The 18,350-nt window shown below is 42.4% G+C and overlaps 1 long non-coding RNA gene across 1 annotated transcript in view; it reads right to left on the bottom strand.

The window, feature by feature from the left end:
* Positions 1-17,003, bottom strand: part of LOC112543813 (uncharacterized) — a 44,712-nt gene extending 27,709 nt beyond the window's left edge. Inside the window, exon 1 of the long non-coding RNA XR_003087055.2 lies at positions 16,929-17,003. This is a non-coding gene — a long non-coding RNA (uncharacterized LOC112543813). The remainder of the gene's footprint in view (positions 1-16,928) is intronic.
* Between the last annotated feature and the right edge of the window lie 1,347 nt (positions 17,004-18,350).

Here is an 18,350-nt window from a genome sequence, read left to right as displayed (position 1 = left end):
AGAGAGAATACTGATTAGCACTTGTACTTTAGAACGTATTGCTTCAATATGCGATAATTTTAAAATATTGGAGTTCTTCTAACTCTTCTTACAAGTCAGAGATGAGTAAGTGAATGGTTTGTAATTTTCCGACTGATTATTAAGAGGCTATTATTTAATGGATATTAGTGGATACTGACATTTTGTTGCTGGAAATTGGGGACCATTCAGCATTTTAAAAATGGTCCCTATGGTGTATGCTGGTAACAACAACCATCATCCTAAAGCAAAATCATAACCAATCAGGAAGCAATGGATTTACACCTAGCTACAGATGCCTAACTATAGGAGAATCCATGTATTAATATATTGGACACAATTTAATCTGAAAACTTTACCAGGAATTGTAATGTGACTAGCTGATGTCTGGGATGGATTTCTTCCTGTGTATCTGCCTGTCACCTAGGGTCACTTTTTTCCTTTCCCCATTTGTCTCTGCCTTGCTCTAGTAATGATATAGTGATACATTGGATACCGGGCATCTACAGTCATGTGAAGTGTTTATTTACTGCTAAGGCTCGAGTTTTAAGTCTTGGAAATTTTTAACCCAGCTATTTTGAGGACTGGCTAAGGAGAGCTGAGAGGCATAAGGATCCAGCAATACAGCTGAACAGCTGCACAAGAGACAGCTCCAACAGCCACGGATGACGAAGCTCTTAGAAACCACACAAGACTTACTGAGGAAAGAGACGTTAGCTCCAAGTTGAGTCACAAGAAACACACACTATACCTTGCTAGGGACAGGCCTACATTCCTGAGCAATAACGGCGCAGCTGTGCCACTGTAGTGCATCTGGTGAAGACATGCTATGCCAATGGGAATGTGTTCTCCTGTCAGCATAATTAGTCCATGAGAGATGGAAATTATGCCAGGAGACACTTTCCTGCTGAGAGAGCACGGTATGGCCACTGCAATGTATGTCATGTGGAGGGATGTTGGTTTCACACCCTTGAGTGAGGATATTACACTGAGTTAGGCAGTAGTGGAGAACAGTCCCACATATGCAATATTGAATCCCTTATCCCTAGCTGATTTCAACTGACATAGTTAATGGACCTCTGCAGATTTGCTCCGGCTAGGCAGCTCGCTAAACTTCCCTGAATGGATTCCTTTTTCAAATTAAAGAAGAGGATTTGAGTGGAGGCATGAATGGAGAAGGTTTTACTACTGAAGCACGGAGAACGTTTTAACATTCTGTACAAAGAGATAGTTGAAATGTGTTACTTTGGCTGTGTCTACACTACGAAGAAAAGTCGGGAAAAGATACGCAAATTGTGAACCTCAATTTGCGTTTCTTTTTCCGCTTTTCTTCCAAAAGAAATTCTACATGGGGCCAAATGTTGGGAAAAAACCCTCTTTTGGAAGATCCCTTCTTCCTCGTAAAATGAGGTTTACAGAGATGCTGAAAAAAACACGTCTGCTTTCCGAATTTTTTTCCAGAAAAGCAGATGCATTCTTTGGACGCAGCAGAGCTTTTCCAGGATACCGGAGTATCCCGGAAAATCTCTGTAATCTAGACGTACTCTTTGGTTAAGTGGAGTGTAAGCTCTTCAGCGCAGAAGCCAACTTTGGGGTTTGTATTTGTACTGTGCCTTGCACAATGAGGCCTGATTCAGAGTCAGGGCCCCTAGGCACTACTGGAACATTAGTAACAATAACTAACCATGACAATAATAATACACTTCTCCAAGAAAAAAATCTGCAGAGTACAAACTGGACCATTTCTGAGAGCTTATATTCTTTTGTGTGCAATTTGCCGATTGACTTTTTTTCTTCCATTCTATAGTTTGTGATTTAGTCATTATTCATGTAGGATGAAATGCAACCATATGCAGACAGTCCACACGAGCGATATACCACACTGCCCTCCAAATGGGATTTCTGTGGGAGTAGAAAGGGACATAAGCTTTGTGGGGACAATAGGCACATATTTAGACAGAGCCTTCAATCACTGTGCACTGGGTGTGACCATTTGACACTGTTCCATGATCTAGTCAATCAAATAGCGGGAAGGTTTTTTTCCCCCTGCTATTTAGCCTGACTTCCCCTTTACTTGAAATTGGCCTCTGCAGCCTAATTATGCCTCCCTAATTAATTCCTCTCTATTCCTAGCAGCCCTGACCTTGTCTCCTCACAAACTGTGCACTGATTTAACTGTCTACGTACTGTTTTGTGCATTGATTAAACTACACAGCTCTAAAACCCCATTTTGTCATTACATCACTGTACTCTGCCCTGAGCGCACACAAAACCCGCTCACGCCACAGGGTGAAAACTTCAGTCAGTTTAAGAGAGTCTTAGAACACTTCAGCACAAATTGATCGTTGACTTAACTCAGGGACGCTGCTGAGGATGGGGAGGCAAAAAGGGCAGCTACCACGGGGTCTCGTGATTTAAAAGGAGCAGGGGCACCTGGCCACTATGGCTAACTTGGCAGCAGTCAGAGTCCTGAGTAGTGCATATCTAGCAGTGATGAAGGCCTGTCTGGAGAAGATTAGCCCCCTTCCCTACCCATTCTACTTGAGGCCCCACCTCTTTTGTAGCTGGCCCCCCTTGAGCCTGGCAAAGTCTGTCCTCTACCCTGGCTTAACTCATTTAACACACTCATCTATGCTTAGCAATGTCCACCCAGAAAGGTGCACTGGTTTAACCAAATAATTATTTATTTGCGTTGCCCAGTTATGGGCCCTAGTGTGCTCGGAGCTGTACAAGGACAAAACAAGCAGATGATCCCTGCCTCAAAAAGTTTCTAATTTCAGAAAAGAGAAAATAGGTGGCTGAAGAAGACACACAGACAGGAGGCGGCTAAGGAAACAATGAGACAATGTTTTTTTAGAATGAATGTCACACCTTTAGTTAATCCAGTGCAAATTTGTGAATAGATCAAGCCAAAGTCCATTCTACAAAGAACTTTCTTCCCTGCAGAGCAAAAAACTTCCTGAGTTAGAAACTTAATGGGCCATTTATTAGACAATTGCACAATTGCCACTGCACGTGTAAACAGCACACAATTGTGCATGCACTTCTGCATTGGTGTCAGACAGCTGACCTTTATAAAAACTGAGACTTTCAGTGTGCATTTTGGCACAATGATTCAATGTTTTTTTCTATGGGATAACGCATATTTTAAATGTCTTCAAAAAAGGCTTTAAAAGGCTGTTTCAACATTCTCTAAGAATAGCAGGCTCCTTTCTCAAAGGAATAACCTTCAAAGAATATGATCCATTATTTTCTGAAAAATCAGATAGTCACTGCAGCTTTATTTATATTATTATATATCCCACCCAGCATGGTGCCATCTGTCATACATATCTGGCTGGGAAAGTTCTGTTCAAAGTACATCTAGAATTCTTTAGAATTTCTCATAGGGAATTAATTTACCTTTGCAATCATAACACTTAAACAGAGACAAAGCTGCATTTACTACACAAATGCAGAGGCAAACAAACTAACACACACCAAGAGATGGATTGTACGAGGTCAGGACACACCAAGGCTTTTTGCTAGTATACAATAAACTAAGTTTAAATGCAACAAGCTACAATGAATATTTTTATATGGAAAGACTCAAACTCAAACAGCAAATCTGGGCAAAAAATAAAATGGCAGATCCCTTCGGAAATATGCTTCAAAGAAAATGATCTCTTGCAATTATACGTGTGTTGTCAGTGTAAAATAAAGTCTGTGTTTTATTGCAGTGTTTGTGATATATTATTACTAAATCATTTCCACACAATTCAAATTAAGTGCCTCTCTGTGGACAATAGTTTCAAAATTAATAAACACAAAATAAACATATAGTAATGACTATTTACAACTTGCCTTCCTCCTTGGGGATTCCTGTTCAGAATTATTCTGTTCCCCCAAGATGTATATGGCAAAGAGCATACGTCTTGGATTTCAGATGGAATCTGTTTTCATTTAAATTATGGGAAAGTTCATTATGTACATGATGTAACAACAATCAGTGTCAAATCTAAGCAAGTGTATTTGGGGTGAAGGGATTTTCTTGTGTGTCATGTTTTTTAATAGGATATTTTTTGGATGAAATCTCTGTGAAGCTGTATTTCACTGAAACAACCAACAATGGAGTATTAACCATTTGTTACTTACAGGGGCAGCCCGTGACTATAGGCCGAATCGGCAGTCACTGAGGTCGCCACCTTCAACGGGGCGCCCAGGGTGCCCGATGATGACGTCACCCCATTGATGGCCATGCAGACAGGGGTGCCGATCACACGTTCCGTTCTGCCTGGGGCAACAGCTGCCGCAGGCGGCCTCGGGCCACTGCTGGTTACTTATTCAAATCCTATGTAGTTTTTTCTTTTTAATATATTTGAAATCAGAAGAGTTTTGGGAACTTAGTTCACCACATGCTTAGCCATTTTGCCATTTTTTTTCTAAGCAGAGGACGTCAACAACATTTCACTCAGAAACTAAGGGTATGTCTACACAGCAGTGTTGTTTCGGAATAACTAACATTATTCCAAAATAACATAATCTGCTTGTAGTGTGGACATAGAATATGTCAAAATAATGTTGAGCTGGAGGTCTTCTTACTCTGACTCCTATACCCCTCATTTTACGAGGAGTAAGGGAAAAGTCCTTATGCCAAATTTCTTGTTCATCATCCCTCTTCTCTCATCTGAAGTAATTTAATAACCTTCCTTTCTGGTCTTCACATCTATTCCCTAGCTATCTCAACTCCAATTTGTCCAAAAGTAGCTCATCTTTCCATCCCTATCTGGAAACAGAACAAATTGCTAGAGTCCTGAAAATCCACAGATATCCATTTTATATCTGCGGGTATCCACATCCACAGATATCCGTGGCTCATTTTTGCCAATATGGATGCGGATACAAATTTTGTATCTAGAACCCTGCAAATGTGTAGGTATCTGCTTCTTCTCTGTGGCTTCAGAGTCAAAGCACTATGAGTTTCTATGCAGTTTTCTCTTAGCCCCCAGTTTTAACTTACAGGCAATTCGCCAGTCGATTTGCACCTTATTCATCATAAAAAAGGCACTTCTGACTATTATGAACTGAGTCGATTTGATAATGGACCATTCTAAAATTGCCTTTTACACAGCTCTTAATGATCAATGTCTTTCAACTGGGTGGTTTGCCACTGCCAATATGTCCCGGAAGGTTATAACAAAGATACTGGCACCTGTTAGTAATTTTGGGTTTAGGCAGAGTACCTGTACATGGACTCAACTATGGGCACCCAGAACCCTCAAAAAAAGTTTGAGGAACTAGTATGCCCCAAATCAGCACTTCTTTTTATGTCATTTCAGTTTTGAAGCCATAACGGCCAATGTTAAAGGAAAAATAAATAAGTGATACATCTGAAAACTGGCGTAATCTATTAACACACAGTCATTTATTTTTGCACTGACATTTCTAATGTATTTCCCCAGAAAAACCTCACTACAAAAGACTGGCCTGTTTTATGTTAGCAAGAGTTGAATGTTAACTAATGCTATTTTCTCCACGTAGCAGGATAACCAATCTCCGATGATGACTCTGATTTTTGCCACCGTTCTTCTCTTTAAGTGATTTAGTGTAGCTTAATATAGATAAGCAATATAAACATGGTTTGCCGGATGATAAAACCAAACTAATGTCTTTTTTGCAGCATATCAACCTTCACATTTACAACTAACATTCTTCACAGCAGAGCGGGAGGCTGTTGACCTTGTGCAAAGATTCGCAGTCGCTCGCAGACAGAAAGCGTTTTAAATGTGAAGCGCTCCCACTGGGCAGTTCGGAACCCCAGGCCAAAAATGGTCATTTTGCTCGTTCGTCCACTATATTTACAAACCCTTTATGCAAAAGTCAATAGTCTTATCTGAAAGTAATTCTGCAGCAGGGTGTTTCTAATGGATAGGCGGGCCATTTACATGTTGCCTCAGACTTAAAAACAACTGATGCTTGATAATGGATGGCTACACTTTTCTGGCAAAGAAGCCAGTGCAAGTGGGGAAAGGAATGCCATGCGTGTGGTCACTGCATTTTAGTGGAGGACTTCAGAGATGAAATCAGTTTGCACCATGCGGCAAAGGCCCTTCTTCTCATTGCCAGACTCTGCACTTCTCACCTTAGGGCAAAGCACCCCCTACATACCATGTCTGGGTAGTCAGCCTTCCCTTTTGCAAAAGTTTGGGCTTGTCGTCTTCTTCCCCCACCCAGCCTCTCATCCTGGAGCTGCTCACTTCCCTGCTGTCTCTAGCTTAGTAGCCACTTGGGTGTATGTGACTCTCTTTCCTCCTTTCTCACAACAAGGGGAGCTTTTAAAAAGTCTCAGGCAGCCCTGAAATGGAAACAGCTGATCCTAGTTGGTCCAAGGTAGCCCTGTTTCAGCTAATCCTAATCTGTCTGAGACCACCCCTTTTTAGCTGGTCCTGATTGGTCTGGAGTAACCCACTTCTAGTTAATAGGGAATTGGGCCTTTTAGCCTTCTAGTGCTGTCTTTTCCTCGTCTCTTGCAGCCCTCTGGCCTGACTTTGTCACAACCATTTGTATCGATCATTATAAATGTTGCAGAATAAAAGTGTTCCGTATGTATCCTAGAATCATTGACTCATAGGGTTGGAAGAGACCTCAAGGGGTCATTGGCCTTAAAAGTAGGACCAATCCCAACTAAATCATTCCAGCCTGAGCTTTGCCAAGCTGGAACTTAAAAACCTCTATAGATGGAGATTCCACCCTCGCTCTACGTTACCCATGCCAGTACTTTACCGCCCTCCTAGTGAAATAGTTTTTCCTAATATCCAACCTACATCTCCTCCACTGCATCTTGAGACATTGCTCCTCATTCTGTCATCTGTCACCACAGACCAGCCTCTCTTTATCCTCTCTGGAACGCCCTTCAGATAGTTGAAGGCTGCTATCAAATCCCCCTCACTCTTCTCTTCTGTAGACTAACTAAGTCCAAATCCCTCTGACTCTACTTTTAAATCATGTGCTCCAGCCCCCTAAGCATTTTCATTGCCCTCTTTTGGACTTTCTCCAATGCGTCCACAACCTTTCTGAAGTGGAGAGCCCAGAACTGGATGTGTTATACCAGATGTGTTGAATAAAGGTAAAGAATCACTTCCCCAGATCTGCTGACAATGCTCCTACCAATGCACCCCAACATGCCTTTAGCCTTCTTGGGTACCAGGGTACATTGTTGACTCGTATCTAGCTTCTCATACACTATAATCAGCAGGTCTTTTTCTGTTAAAAGGCTGCTTAGCCAAACGGTCCCCAGCCTGTAGCAGTGCTTGTGGTCCTTCCAGTGTATCCAGGTATCCAATAAAACCAGGCATAAACATTAGGGATTACCAGCAAGTACTACAAGTTCTAAAGTTTATTTATTCTGACAAAGGCTTGCCGCTTTACACACATGGAACAGTCTCCTTTAAAGATTGCATAAAATGTAGTTCAATTATCATCTTAGTACAAATTAAGAGAGATGGTTCTTTGTACTCACCCAGAGCTGTAATAATTACATTGGGTTCCCTAACTGCTTCTCATTGTAGGTTTGGGGTATTTTTAACTGACCACAGTGAATGAAAAGCTTTACTGCTCCATTATAACTCATGTTTAAAATTAAATCAGCCTTAATTCACATTGGGCTTCCATTCATAGTGCTGGATAGACTTTGTGAGTAGACTGTTGAGTCCAAGGAAGTTACTTCTGAAGTGTGCCACGGTATGGCACCAGGGAATGAAGGAGAGGGCTGTTTAGAAGGCATCTGATGATGAGTGTACCACAATATGGCCCTTAACATTCACTGAGACAAAATGCAACGGCTGAACATTAAAAATGATTATTTTTACTATTCACAGAACTTTGCTAATTATACCCATCTGGTTAACTCAAAAAACTGACTAAATGTCAGGCAATCCAATACAATATATCCCACTGCTTCCGGCATATCTTGGCTTATTTTTATAAAATCAGCACAGAAGATTAATATGGAAAACAGAGATTCATTACTATCGTAGGGTTTCTTTACACTATAAAGATCTCGGAGTAACGATTTTTGAAAGAAGACATTGGCAAAAACACAGAAAAGCATTCTTCACATTATACTTCGTATGTTACAGCCAATCAAATGGTAACTGGAAAATAATTCTTCATCAAATGCAGCAAATGCTTAATTTCTTTGTAAATCATATTTGCTGTTGATGTTTCATTGCTCTGGATTGTGAAGGACACTGTTGTCCATTTGTCATGTAGCTCAGTTTAAGTGTATCTTACCATGATCCCAGTAGTTTCTCCTGTAGATAACCCCATTTGATTGGAGAAAGAGAGATGCAAAGGAATCTGCCAATAGCAGGGCGCTAGGAATTCTAAGAGTTCCTTTGTGTGTTGTTTCCATTGCATGCTCCAATCAGATCAGAGGGATGTGAACGGTCTATTTCCTTCAAGCCCATGAAGCCTGGAGATACATGGTGAATCCCAACCCCACTTCCACTGGCTGCCTGCCCAGAGTGATTTTCACTTGTTGACTTCCCAGCAGCTACACAGTATCGTGCTACAGGAGGAGCCGTCAGGAGCTTGACACCTCTGTAACTCCCTCTTGCATATCCTTGCCAATATCTGTGCAGCTGACCTCTGGCTCCATCCCTTCCCAGTCCCACCCTAAATTCTCCTAAAGCCTTCCCGCCCCCCCCACAAAGCTCACTGACGTTCTTCTGCTTGAAGTACCAGGCATCAGAGAAGAATGATGAAGAACTGGCATTCTCCCTTGCCTGTTCTGATCTCTTCAGTGTCTGATTGTTTTTTCTTTTTCTCATGCCTTTGTATCACAGTCATTGTCTTCTCTAGCATTGGATACATGATATGGTTTGGTCTGTAGCTCTGGCAAGGTCTTCTGTGGTGAACTGTTTGTCTAGGACCCAGAAGTCCAACCGATGTTCATGATCTGTGTTTCATTGCACTCTCGGTATCTGAGTCATTGGAGTAGCCTTACTTCTGCATATTGACTTTTGACCTGCAAACTCTTAATTGGTAATGCTTTAAACACCTTCTGGTTAACCAGTCCTTCTCCATGTCTGTGGGAAGGTTTTCGGCAACATCAATGTGGAGTTGGCCTCCTCATTGACTATTTTAACTGTGGGGCACAGTTATAGTCATGTGGCTGTTGGTGATTTTTTATAAACAGTAGCTTGGAAACCTTGCCATGATTTCAGATGGCTGGCTGCAATAGCGTGGCCATCTAGTGAATGTCTGGTATCTTTGACCTGTCGTTATTCCGTTTTGCCTGTGACTAGTCTCCTGATCTCCAGTGAAGCGATTCCAGGAAGCACATAAAGGCTGTCCACCTTTGTGAATTTGACATCCTATGTTATATTGGCAGCTGCCATTCAGAACCAGTTCCAGCTTCTTTTGCCTGAGCTGATTTTTCCAACATCAGACATGCATATTTTGCCATCAGATAGCAACGTGTCAGTGTGGTGGCTTTTAGTGTTGTTGGGTTGATGTCCCGTTTTGAAGTTGCAAGCTTCTTAAGTATGGTATTCTGGACTTTAATGTTGCCTTTTATCTTCTCCAGAGTGCAGTCATGTGTCCCTCCAAGGTAGACAGGATTCCAGCTCAAGACAAGTGATACCCCATACCACATGATCTGAGTTGTCTATTGGTCTCACAGTTACAAAGATGGACGGACTACAGCTTGCTCTGGGAATAGATTCTTTTCAACAAGTGGTGATTGGTTGGCTCTAGCCCTTTTCTGATTGGGTCACAGTCTTCTACCAGGGCTAAGTTTAACCTTTATTTTCCCAGAGCAGAGTGACTTCCCTGCTATTGGATTCTATTCAATATTTTCATTAGTGGCTTGGATAATAGTGCAGAGAATATGTTCATAAACTGTATGGATGACACCAAGTTGGAAAGGCTTGAAAGCCCTTTGGATAACAAGGGTAAAATTTCAAGCCATCGTGACACATTAGAAAACTGTTCTGAACAAGATGAAATTCAGTCAAAGTACAACACGTAGGAAGGAAAAAATCAACACACAGCTAAAATATAGGGGATAACTGGGGAGGTGATAGTACTTCTGAAAAGGCCCTGTGGACAATAGGGGATCATAATTTAAATGTGTGTACAAATATGATGTGACTGGAGAAGAGGCTAACGTTCTGGGGGTACAATTAACAGGAAGAGCATCTGTAAGACATGGGAGACAATTATCCTGCTCAGCACTGATGATGCCTCAACTGGCATACTACATCCAATTCTGGGTGCCACATGTTAGAAAAGATGCCGGAGGAGAGCAAGGAAAAAAAAAAAAAAGATTAAAAAAAAAAGGTAGAAATCTTGACCTGTCAGGAAAGATTAAAGATACCTGGGCATCTCTCTTCTTTACAAGATTGCATTCTCTAATGGGCTAAATGGCATTAGAACATGCACAAGAACCCCATATGAATTTCTGCTGCTTCTGTGAGAGAGGGTATGTCTACACTTGCACCCTCTTTCAAGAGAGGGATGCAAATGCAGACAAGCAAAATTGCAAATGAAGCACGGATTTGAATTTCCCGTGCTTCATTTGTATGGTTGTGGACTGCCGCTATTTCGAAATACCCTATTTCGCGGTTATTTCGGGAGAAAACCCTTCTTCCGAAATAACCAGTAAACCTCGTTGTATGAGGAATAAGGGTTATTTCAGAAGAAGGGTTTTCTCCCGAAATAACTGCTTCTACACAGCATTTGTCATTTTGAAATAGGGTATTTCGAAATAGCGGCAGTCCACAACTATGCAAATGAATCATGGGAAATTCAAATCCGCGCTTCATTTGCAATTTTGCTTGTCGGCATTTGCATCCCTCTCTTGAAAGAGGGTGCAAGTGTAGACATACCCTTTAGAGAAAAGGGGTTGAGGGTAAATAATCTAGGCTGACATATGCAGTATCAGGACAACGTATGAACTCACTGTATGGTGGGAAGAGACACACTGTTTATTCTACTCTGTGCAGAAGATGTTGTTAAGTGACATATTTTCAGGAAATGACTTGATATCACATTACATGGCTTTCTGCACACAGCTTGCAGAAAGTGGCTCTTTCCACTGCACATAGGAGGGGGGAATTCACAATAATTTCCCCTCCACAGTGTTCTCAGTTTCTCCTTTGTATAGGAAATAGATAAGGACAAATGTAGCTCCCCCCATCCCGAGATGGATTTCAATGCCCATGGGTTGTAATACTGCATGCGCACAAGCAAGAATCCACTTCCCCAAGGATCTGCTCTAGGCTAGGATATCTGAAGCTGGCGTGGGCCCTAGCTCTGTGGCTCAGAGCGGATGTGTAGGCCTTGTATTTAGCCCCTCTCCCGGTACCTTTTCTTTGTAGGTACACGTATCAGAGGGGTAGCCGTGTTAGTATGAATCTGCATCAATAATGAGAAGTCCTGTGGCACCTTATAGACTAACAGATTTATTGGCGTATATGCTTTCGTGGGCAAAGACCCACTTTGTCAGATGCATGTAGTGGAATTTCCACTACATGCATATGACAAAGTGGGTCTCTACCCACAAAAGCATATGCTCCAATAAATCTGTTAGTCTATAAGGTGCCATAGGACATCTTGTATGATGAGGCTCTCCGAGGATTAATTTCACACCCTGAGACTTTTGCCCTTGTATACACTTTTGGGTCTTCCTAAATAAAAAACTAAACCATTTAAAACTGAGCAGTGTAGATCTAGATATCAGCTGGTTTGACGGGACCATATTACACTGCGGAACATGAGTTTTATGATGCACTACTGATCATGCCAAAGAACATAAGAAAAACCAGACTAACAGTGTGTCCAAACTATCAGAACTGTGCACTGTACTTTGTAGTAAAAAGAGAATTTGATGACAATGTGCTGCAATGGCTAATTTGTACTGCGATGGGATATAGGACTGGATCTCCAGCCAACTTACAAACACTGGGGAATCTTAATAATTTTACTCTAGGCCGGACTGCTTTCTAATCATTCCCTGTGTCCCAGTAACACTTCTTGCACTCATTTCCCAGAGGAAGAAAATTCAAGTGAACTCAGGATAGACAATACCGCGTTTGTATCTGAATCTTCCACATGACAATGCAGGAAAAAGAGACCCAAAATTCCATGAATACTTAGAGCATGCTGCAAGATCCTGGAGATGTAATGACAATAATCACTCTCATGCTCCAATTGCAAAAGAAATAGAGGGTTTGTGTCCTGCAACATGAAATTAACAATTCAACTGGCATCCTACAAGAGATGATGAAATACTAAGGGCTTTGTGGTATTACTCTGAATCTAATGATGCAGTCTTATTTTCCACTTTTATCAATCTGTGTCATATACCTTTTTCTATTTTCTTTTATTGTACTCATGCTGCACATTTGCCTTAGTACTTATACCATGTATATTCTCTCTTTTATTTATTCCATAAAAGAAGGGGATAGTAAAGTAGGCAGTAGAAGAAACTCCCAATTATTTTGACCAAACCAATGTAATTCCACGTATTGTTGGCAAATTGAGTTTGCTTCCTCTGGGAATGTGTTTAATTTCTAGGATCACCCTCCCCATCTGAAGTTAGCTTTAATTAACCAACTCTTTGTGGGCGTTTCCTCCTATTTTGATTGACATTTGCTGTATAAATTCCAAATTACTGTAACAACCCTACTAAATTTTCTAACTCCTCCAAAGATACAGAGAATCAGAATCATAATGCCCTCATTCTGTCATATTTGCTTGAAATGTGTATTTGTGTATTAGGTGGTTTTACCCTGACTAGATAAAATATAAAAAATAGAGCTACAGTTCCTCATTGTTCAGACAGCTCCATCCTATTAACACTTAAAAAGAAAAAAAAATAAAGCTAATAATGTCAAGAATGGAAATTGTCTCATATGTATGTGAATATTATTCTCCTTATCGTTCTGCTTAAAAGATATTCTATTTTATTGGCTTAATAAGACTTTTTATGCGTGTGTGCTAATGGAATTTTTATAAAAGGTTTAAAGCCTTTGAAATACAACTAAATAAATTGGAAATGATTGAATGATGGGAGCTGATAAATGGCTACCCTGCACATGGCTGTGTTACTGCTAAGCCGGGCAGGACAAGATTGGCACTGCATATGCCACAGCAGTAGGTCAGCAGCATATTAATTGTATGCCAAAAATACTGAAATGCAGCTCCTTGACTTTCAGAGGCAGAACTTAATGCAGGGTGTCCTGGCCTCCAGTTCAGAAGCAAATGATTCAAGATTGAGGTATGTTTTGCAGTACAGTGCGTCCTAACAGATCAACCCTATATTATTTGAACCATTCTTCCATCAGGTTTACTTGTACGTTGAACATTGCATAGGAAAATAGGTGGGTGAAGTCATTTAACAGCAACAGGTTATGTAAGAAGTAATATGAGCACATTAGGGTTTTATACACATCCAGCCTCACCCATCTTCTAGAGCAGGGGTTTTCAAACTACGGGTCAAAACTCAGTACTGGGTTGTGGAACGTCAGGCACTGGGTCTCATTGCTGCAGAGGGATCCAGTGACCAATGGGAGCGCTAAAGCAGCTACCTGCCTGTCCTGGCATCTCAGACTATGCTGTGTCCTAGAAGCAGCTGGCCACAGGCCCAGCTTTTAGTTGTGTGGAGGGAGCACCAGTGGCCCGCGAGGCTAGGCGAGCTAGGCAGCTGCCTAGGGCGCCACTGGCCTGGACGCCCGATGATGACGTCATGGCCGTGCAGGCAGGGGCACCGATTGCACCACCCTGCCTAGGGTGCCAGCTGCTGCAGCCGGCCTCGGACCACTCCTGGGAGGGAGAGCACACAGGGCTCTGTGCACTGCCCCTACCTTGAGCACTAGCACTGCACGCCAGTGGCCCAAGAACAACTCTGCGGCTGCTGTGTGGTTCAAGAAAAGAGTCTGTTCACTAGCTATCTACTGGGGAGGGAGGGAGGGGAAAAGGAGGCTCCTTGAGCCTGTCAGTGTTGGGGGAAGATTTTCACCAACATGCTTTTCTGTGATGGATCTCTGTGTATCTAAGGGCTTGATCCTGCTCCTGCTGAAGTCAGTGTCAAAATGTCATGGTGCAAGTGAGAAGGTGGGGGTTGGGCATCTCATAAGCTCAGCCATGGGCCCTCTCCACTGAGGTGAATTTGACCCTTTGTCAATATGGTGCTGGGTGCGAGAAGAACCTGCCAATGCTATGTTCAAAAGCAAGTCTGTTCCGAAATAGTGAATGTTCATTCACTTTCCATTTTAAACTGCATGGCAGACAAATGATGTGAAGTAAGAATGGACTAGTGTAAGAATACATTTTTACTATTCTATAGCTACTCCATTGGTTGTGTGTGTGTCTCACTCTTCTGTAATTTCTGACCAGAGATGGAGTTCAATAAAATGTGTAACAACCTCCCTAGGGCTATGCCTACACTATGAACTTTTTCCGGAAGAGGAAATTCAAATGGAGCACTCATTTGCATATTTTCTTCTGATCCTTTTTGCAGAAGTGGTTTTTGCGCAAAAAAGTGCCATGTAGATAGCATCTTTTTGCACAACCCCCCCCCCTCTTGCGCAAGATCCTGTCTTCCTCAATTTTGGGGGGGGGGCAAAAACCTCTTCCGCAAAAAGGATCGGAAGAGAATATGCAAATGACTGCAATATGCAAATGAGCACTCTATTTGCATTTCCTCTTCTGGAAAAAGTTCGTAGCATAGCTGTAGTCCTATAGATGTTAGCCACCTTTTCTGCAAAGAACGGAGTGACTTTTATAATGAATATGACTTATAAACGGAGCGTTTAAAGAAATGCTTCAGGTTCTTAGCTATCTATATTGAAAGTCATGGCCATCAGAAGGAAATGAATGGTTTGCTTTCTTTTGTCCATTTACCAAGTTCACTTGCTATTATTTAAAATTCCTGCAAGAATACAAATCAGCCACGTTATTTTCTTATTGTCCTTTCTACCATGCCAACAGACAAGATCAGATTGTGTTGTTTGTCATGAACTGCTATATTTGGGGGTCCATTTACGTCTGAATATGTCCTTTGGATAGAGCTTTGCTAAATATATACAACGTAAAGGGTTTATGTACTTGAAAAAAGTAGCATGGGAATATATAATGCTGAAGACAACTAATACTGTTGAAGGACACACACTTTATCTTTCTGTCTCCTTAATATAGAACAGGAGTCTAAAAAATATATCTTTATTATTACTTCTAGAGTGCCAACTAATTAAAAAGAATGATTACTTACCTGCTACAGAAACTAATATCCACAGCTTTCTAAACAGATAAAGATTAATCATGCTGGCTCTATGACTAAGATATTAAATTGCTGATTTGGGAAAACAGTTTTGTTAAATATATTGGATTTTCACCAAGAAGGTTGGTGATGATTGGCCACCTAACATAGTGAATGCCAGTGAAAACGGGGTAGGTTCAGAAGCTATAATAGGAAAAGAATGTGTTAAACATTCCAGGCAGTACCCGAGTTACGCGGATCCGACTTATGTCGGATCCGCAGTTATGAACAGGGCCCGTCTCCCTGGTCTCCAGCAGACCAGGGAGAGGAAGCAAAGCGGCGGAGCACGCGTCTGGGCTGTCTGCTGCCCGTGTGTTCCGCGGCTTTGCTCCCCGTCCCCCTGGTCTGCAGACCAGAGAGATGGGGAGCAAAGCAGAGCAAAGCCAAGGAGCCTGAGGGCAGCAGGACAGCCATGGCGCGTCTGGGCTGTCCCGCTGCCCCCGTGCTCCGCGGCTTTGCTGCGGACGCCTGTGGTACAGCAGCTGGGGCGCTGCTGGTTGGTCCCGTAGCGCCGCTCTGGGCACTACTGGACCAACCAGGCAGCATCCCAGATGCTCTGCCCCAGGAGTCCTGATTCAGCCACTGCTGGTCAGTTTCAGCAGCGGCTGAATCAGGACACCTGGGACAGAGCAGCTTGGGTGCTGCTGGGTTGGTCCAGTAGCACCAAGGAGCGGCGGCGCTACTGGACCAACCCAGCAGCACCCCAGCTGCTCTGCCCCAGGCATCCCCAAGTCAACCGCTGCTGAAACTGGCCAGTGGCTGCTGAAACTGACCAGTGGCTGACTATAGGAAGCCCCTGCCCCGGACTTCCTCGAATCAGCCGCTGATCAGTTTCAGCAGCAGCTGACTTGGGGATGCCTGGGGTTCTTAAGTTGAATCTGCATGTAAGTCAGAACTGGCGTCCAGATTCAACCGCTGTTGAAACTGATCAGTTTCAGCAGCGGCTGAATCCGGACGCCAGTTCCGACTTACATGCAGATTCAACTTAAGAACAAACCTACAGTCCCTATCTTGTACGTAACCCGGGGACTGCCTGTATTGAGACAAGCTGGATATCTTCAGGTCATTGGGGCCTGATGAAAGGCATCCTAGAACATTCAAGGAGCTGACTGCAGAGGTATCTGAGCCATTTGCTATGATCTTTGAAAAGTGATGGACTATAGGAGAGATTCCAGAAGACTGGAAAAGGATAAATATAATGGCAGAGCTCTGGCCGTGCCCCGTGGGTCTTGAGCTGCTGGCAGATAATGTTAGCCACAGAGACTTGCTGTGGTCCTATACACAGCCCCTTTTTCTTTACAGGAGGCAGGGTCCAAGGCTTAGCTAGCCAACTCAAAACAGTCCATGGTTTTGGGGGTAAAAACCTCTTGATAGTTCTGGTCTCCCTTCTTGGGACAGGCTCTGTGTTGGTGTGTGGGGAAGGTGGGTTTTTTTTGGGGGGGGGGGGGGGGAGGGAGAGGAACCTGGGCCCACCTACTACTCCAGGTTTTGTCCCAGAGACCCTAAGGTATCTGCAGCAGTCAAGATTGTTTTTCCTTCATACTTGGCATTTTTTTCCCTGGGCCACTTCCCCAAACAACTCCTCCAAAATGTCTCCCTCCAGTACCTGTTAACCAGCTCTCAGCTCACACACTGCTTCTTGTTGTTGTTCCTCCCTTTTTTCCTTCCTGTCCATCACTCTTTGTCTTCCCTTCTTCTTACAGAGAGGAGGCCTTTTAAAGCAACCCCACTGGCTGTAATTGACTGCAGGTGTTGAGTGACTTGCCTGAAGGAACAATCTAGTTAATTAGCCCTAGGTGTTTTCTTGCCTTTATTTTCTTGTAGCAGGCTCCAGTAGTTTACACTGGAAAGAGAAAATCGCTTATCCAGTGCCCTGTATACTTTTCTCCCATCAGAGTGGCAGGCTGATGGCTTAGGTCTGCCACACCATCTATAAAAAGGGAAATAAGGACAATCCAGGGAATGACAGACCAGTTGGCTTAATTTAGGTAGCAGAAAGACAATGGAGCAAATAATTAAGGAATCTATTTGCGAACATCTAGAAGATAATACATTTATAACACAAAAGCCATTCCAGGGGTTAGGAGGCCTGATTTCCCCATCAGAAGGTGAATTTCACAGAGAATGCAATTAATTGCAATACAACCTTACAAATCCATGTACAGCAATGCTCACAGATCCCGTGTGATTGTTGACAGTCCCTTTCATAAATGTATAACTGAAAAGAGAACAATCCTTAACTATGGAGTCACAGGAAGGGAACTCTAATGTTTTACTTATAAGAACAACCACAAATCTGGAATCTGTCAAAATACCAAATGTCATTTATGCCTGGAAAACAGTGAGACTAATAATAATAATAATTAATAATAATATAATAAAACCTCATTAGAAAAAACTAGCACATACTATACTTTCTCATAACTCACTGAGAAAAAAATTAGCTGTTCATGCTTGGACTGCTAGGGTAAATTAGACAATCAAGAGTCCCTTACAAAGCTCTACCAAAGCCTGAGAAGATAATAAATCATTAGTACCCCAAAACACATATTTTTCCTTTCCTGGACTGCTATCTTAGAGGCACTTCATTGTCAGAGCACTCAGACAGACTCCAGCAAGCATCCTCATTATTCTGTTCCTTTAGAGAAAAGCTTATTAAAAGTGGAGTGATTTAGCTATGTGAGCAATTGCAAAGAGAATCCAACCTTTAAAAGTCCCACCTGAAAAATCATAAAACATTTGTTGGATGAGCAGCATAATCGTATATTCTTTTCCAGATACTCACAGTAACAGCACATAGTTGGTATTGACTCAGTGATTGATGTTAAGGTTCGCATCACACAGTTGCTTCTCCCTCTAAATGATAGGACATGCACTGGCAGGGTGGAAGCCTTCCAAATGACTTTCTTTCTCTGTTGAACATCTCATTCAGCAAGTTGAAAATAAATGTTCCCAGCATCATCTTTACCAGGATGGTCTAGGTGGTCTGATGCTGCTACTTTGGCAATCCATGCCACTGTACTGCATC

The sequence above is a fragment of the Pelodiscus sinensis genome, chromosome 13 (genome assembly GCF_049634645.1).
Source record: "Pelodiscus sinensis isolate JC-2024 chromosome 13, ASM4963464v1, whole genome shotgun sequence".
NCBI classification, from domain to species: domain Eukaryota; kingdom Metazoa; phylum Chordata; order Testudines; family Trionychidae; genus Pelodiscus; species Pelodiscus sinensis.
Note: the sequence above shows the minus strand (reverse complement) of the source record. Positions and strands in the feature narration are given on the sequence as shown.